This window comes from Tachypleus tridentatus, chromosome 12, assembly GCF_004210375.1.
Source record: "Tachypleus tridentatus isolate NWPU-2018 chromosome 12, ASM421037v1, whole genome shotgun sequence".
NCBI classification, from domain to species: Eukaryota; Metazoa; Arthropoda; class Merostomata; order Xiphosura; family Limulidae; genus Tachypleus; species Tachypleus tridentatus.
The window spans coordinates 51,318,079-51,324,052 of record NC_134836.1 but is presented as its reverse complement, the minus strand read 5'-3'; positions in this window follow the sequence as shown (position 1 = coordinate 51,324,052).

Below are 5,974 nucleotides of genomic sequence, written 5' to 3'. Positions count from 1 at the left end.
CCAATGTGTCTCAACACTTATTCGCTACCCAGCTGCTTCACTTATACTAAATTTTCACATTTTTTTTCAGAGACATTTATACGAAACACGCCCTGTTATATTGATTTACGTTATAAAACAACGCATGGTGTAGTCTAGAGACAAATATTATATGCATTATTTTACCCCTAACGCTATTTTTCGGAGACAGCTGAAAAGAATAACAATACAGGTTATTTGAAAATCCATAGTAGCATTAATTAATCATGCGTTTTCAATTTCTGTCATTCAGGAATTTATTTCTGTTCAAAATGAAAGCAAAATCAAGTCCAAATAGTCTCTGAAGCGATTTATTTTATGTAACAGTTAAAACTGCAATATAAAAAAAATGAAGATATAATACAGGGTGGCCCGTAAGTCCCTACCCATCCATATATCTTATGTATCCAGTATATCTGTGTGCTGTCCCTCATTCTCGCTGCATAATATTATGCGACGTCATGTTCAGTGAGATATTTTCCTCAACATATCAGGGGTTATTGTCCCAAATGCCGCGGTAACAGCTGCCTTCAACTCATCATTAGTATTATTGAACATAACATAATAACATATGGATGGGTAAGGACTTACGGGCCACCCTGTAGTTCGATATAAAATTATGAATTATTTCCTAAATTTTAACTGAGAGAAAATATACTGAATTTGATATACTAAGAATCCACTATTCTGGTCTCTGTATTTGATCGTATTATGTTCAGTACATTTTGCACACCTAAAACATAATACAAAATTACCACGAAACTATTTTTATGTTGCTCGCAACATATAATGTTATATTTCACATGCCATATACACTGAGTGTTCACTTTCCACATTTATCCACTGTGCAATAACATGTGATTGTTTTGGCATCCAGATCATATGGAAATTTTTCTTGTAGTTTCCAAGGACCACAGTACTAACATCTCGTTAGCACCGAACGCCACTGCGGTGAGCTACCTTTCACTGAATACACCATCGCGACTGGCTACCTTCCACTAAAAACTCACCCAAGATTCTCATGTTTACCCGAAGAGACTAGGAACGTTTCATTTTCTTTGAAATATTGAAAAATATGCCCATCTTGCCATGAATACAGACAACATTGTCCACCTATCATTCGAAAATATGTATTTATTTAGCATAATATACTAAAGACACTTCAACCGAATTTAGTTTATTCGATTTGTTAGAATATATATAGTGTAAGATAAGAAAAAAATATTAAAAACATATTTTGTATGTAGTCACTAAGAATTAGCTTGAAGCTTGACCTGATATATTTCTTTAAAATTTCTATCAGTTAAGAATATAGTGCCCATCTGGTCGTAAATATTTGATGGTTGACTATAATTATATGTCTTTTAGTAGATTCAGAAATGTAACAAAACTCTGCTGTGTGCTTATAAGAAACAAACATATCTTTGCAACCATTTATAATGATAAATTTGTTGAAAGCAGTTTGGAAGTCTGAAAAGAAAAATCCAATAATCCGTAATTTTTTTTATCTCGAAGATTAGATCCATGTTTTATGAAAAACAAAACACGAGTTATAAATTACGAGTTTAATTTCTTTACAAAACTTGAAATACTTGCTTTCATTTTTGTTTATATAGTCATAAAGTTAGAAATTATGCAAAGCGTAATCTCTCAATTGTTTACATTCATGAACACGTTTAAAATAAAAGAAGTTTGTCGCAAATAATAATATAATATAATATAATATAATATAATATAATATAATATAATATAATATAATATAATATAATATAATATAATATAATATAATATAATATAATATAATAATAATAATAATAATATATTATTGTTTGTTTGTATTTCGCGGAAAGCTGCACGAGGACTACTCTTTTACCAATGAATAGCGCCCGGCATGGCCAAGCGTGTTAAGGCGTGCGACTCGTAATCTGAGGGTCGCGGGTTCGCATCCCCGTCGCGCCAAACATGCTCGCCCTTTCAGTCGTGAGGGCGTTATAATGGGACGGTCAATCCCACTATTCGTTGGTAAAAGAGTAGCCCAAGAGTTGGCGGTGGGTGGTGATGACTAGCTGCCTTCCCTCTAGTCTTACACTGCTAAATTAGGGACGGCTAGCACAGATAGCCCTCGAGTATCTTTGTGCGAAATTCAAAAACAAAACAAACAAAAACTAATGAATAGTGAGATTAAACGTCACCTTATAATGGTTCTACGACTGAAAGGTAAAGCATGTTGAGTGCAACAAGAATTCGAATCCACATCAAGTCGAGCGCCCTAACCACCTGGCCACGTCTACATATTACTGAAATATATATATGGAAAATATATTGACATTTTATTAACCCTTTAACAAATTATGTGTTATTGTTTATCATATCAAGTAAATTATTACACAATGATAGACAACACTGCACAACAAAGTTTTTGCTTCTTGAAGACTGGTGGGTATTCCTTATAGATTTTTGGTTGCTGATCACGAAAATCACATCCAAATTTGCCCATCAAGTACCGTTTTATCGAAATCTTCAGTTTCACCAGGACATTGCTACAATGGAAAAACGATATCAGGACAACTGGAATCCGTCAATGCTTGCTGACTACTGTTGGACACTGTAACGTGATGCACCGGACATTAAATACAAATGAAAATCAGGAGCAAAACACTTTTAATTATGTTGAACTTAATAGCGTATTAGAAACATAAACGCAATTAAATACGTTATTGCCGGTAAACAGTTACCTCTCTATTTCTCAGAGTTACTACGTGATGAAGCAAAACCAAAACTATATTTGTACATACCCCCCAGGTGGTACCTGTCACAATCAGCAACAACTTTTCAGGAAGCAAAACTTTTAAAAAATTGTTATGCAGTGATATTAATGCTTTTGAAACAACGTTCATTTCGTTATCAGATATATTTTATTTGTCAGTTTGTATCCGGATATTACATTCTTGAATTGCAAAAACAATTTTTACGCGAGTTGCTTACATTTAGAGAGTTTTTGAGTCGCCCCTTCAATACACCAGAGTTCCTGGTTTAGTATGTAATTTGATTATAAAGAAAAATGTTTTCGTAACCCTAGATTTTTGCAATGGCACATGCTCTCCCCTAACAACGGGTAAATATTGTTCTAGTTTCACAAGCCTACACATTAGTAAACATATTGTAAATTGTCAATACTTCATTTTAATCGAGTATAAAGTAGGTTGCCAAATAGAAGTTGAAATAGGTATGTATTTCATTGAAAGTAAAATATATCGACTAAAATTTGAATCTCCTTTGTCAATGTTCAGTGGTCAGTCCACTGAAGAATACGTTAGTTTATACACGTTTAGAGTTCAGTAATAATAAAGTGAGATCATTATTTTCCTTTAAATAATAAATAAATGAATGAAAAATAGCTTGGTTATTAGGGAACCTGACTAATAATCTGAGGGTTGCGGGATTTGATCCCGTTACGAAACAAGGTGCGGTTATGAATTTCTTGGTGCAGAGTAATCCATGACTTGATGGTAGGTAGAGTTATCACTTTAAAATTAGCGATGGTGAAATTGTTTGTAATTGAGCACAAAAACACACAATGGGGTATCTGTGTTCTTCCCACTACTGGCATTGAAACCTGGTTTCTAGCGTTGTAAGTGTGATAGTTAAAGCAGAAAGCACGCGAGTGAATTTGCGCGTTATTTCAAATCATTAACCCCTACGTTAGTGCCATCTGTCGTGAAATCACACTTTTTTAAATATAATTTTACCAATAGACTCAAAGAAATGCTAACTTGATAATAAATAGACCAAATAAAATTAGGTTTTCAGTAACTAACGAAAACGTTAACCGGTTTCAAAGCAAATTTTTCTAAATTGTTTTTATAACACCGTATTTTGTTTTTCTTTAATAAGCGAATAAAAAATATGACTTTAAATTTTCAAATATTTCTATTTATACTTGACGATGAATCTTAAGATAATAGGTGTGTTTGAATATGTATATAAAGCTAAAAACCGGCTTTCGATAACCTGTGATCGAGAGAGCATAGATAATCCATTGTATAGTTCTGTGTTTAGCAAGGAACAAATACATTTATCTTTCTCTTTGAGTCAGATGGCAGTGCCACACTGTATGACTTCATTATTCGAAAGTTAAACACACCCAAATCCTGGATGAAACAGAACATACAATTAGTGATTTAATATCATACATCTCATATAAGTTTCAAAACTTTACTAAAAGTGAAGATATATAACTGAAGAAATGATGTATTCTAACCTTTATACGTAGATACGTGAGTACTACATTTGTTATACTATTGGCCAATTTGATTTTTAGCTTGAAAGTTTGATCTGATCCTACGCTATTGTTATTGAAAGAAATATATAGTCCACATTCAGACGACCATCTGTAGAAAATACAAACACTGGATCAAAACTATTCTAAAGGTGACCTTTCGGTAACATTTTGTAACAGTGGTATTGGATTCTGAACGATTTATTTCATTATTGTTTTAAACAGCTATTATCTCGAAGATTTATTTAAATAATTTCGTGATAAAATTATTTTGTAGTATTAAAACAAATCGTTCAGAATCCAACATCGCTGTTACAAAATCCCACTCCACATTTTAGGATAGAGTGTACATCATGAAGCAGATAAGTCAAATCCAACCTATCTTTTAAATTATGAAAGTGCCAAGACAAATCCAACCTACTACTTAAATTATGAGAATGGCAAGTCACATCGAACATATTACATAAATTAGAAAAGTGAAAAATCAAATTCAACCTATCATGTAAATTATGAGAGTAACAAGTCAAATGCAATTTATCACCTAAATTATGAGAGGGCAATGAAATCTAACCTATTACTGAAATTATGAGAGTGACAAGTGAAATTCATTTTATCACCTAAATTATGAGAGAGCAATAAAACCTAACCTATTACTTAAATTATGAGAGTAACAAGTCAAATCCAATTTATCACCTAAATTATGAGAGGGCAATGAAATCTAACCTATTACTTAAATTATGAGAGTAACAAGTCAAATACAATCTATCACATAAATTATAAAAGTCACAAGTCAAATCATATTTATTATTTAAATTATGAGAGTGAAAAGTCACACCCAACCTATTATATTATGACAATACCAAGTCAAATACAACCTAACATTTAATTTATGAGAATGACAAGTCAAATCCAGCCTATTACTTATATTAAGAGACTGGCATGTCGAATTCAATCTATCAGTTAAGTTATGACAGTCACAAGTTGCATCCAATCTATTAGTCAAACAATGAGAGTGACAAGTCACATACAACCTATTGCTTAAATTATAAGAGTGACAAGTCAAGTCCAACCTATCGTTTAATTTATGAAAATGACAAGTCACATCCAACCTATCGTTTAATTTATGAAAATAACAAGTCACATCCAGCCTATCGTTTAATTTATGAAAATAGCAAGTCACATCCAACCTATCGTTTAGCTTATGAGAGTGACAAGTCAAATCCAACCTATCACTTTAGTCTAACTATTAGTTAGTAACATTTTCATGAAACTAGCTCTTCTTTTCTTACTGGCTTTTATCATAAGTTTTGTCTATTAATCTACTGTGGTTTTCAGGGATGTCATGAAAAAATTTACTTCTGAGTCAGTATATTGGCAGGATTCGGCCCAACCCCCCCCCTACCTCCTGCGAACAGCTATAAGTTGTTGTTGTTGTTATTCAACGTTTGGTATTACTGGCGCACACAAATATTTAATTACAAAACTACGTCTGTGTCTGATTGTTCACGCTTTCAGTTCCTATGACAGTAGGCTTATAGAGATATGGATTTAGTGCACCCAGGTTTAATACCGTGTTTCTCCGAAAATAAGACAGGGTTTATATTAATTTTCATTCCAAAATATGACACTAGGGCTTATTTTCGGGGGATGTCTTATTTTGATATATTAAAAAATATG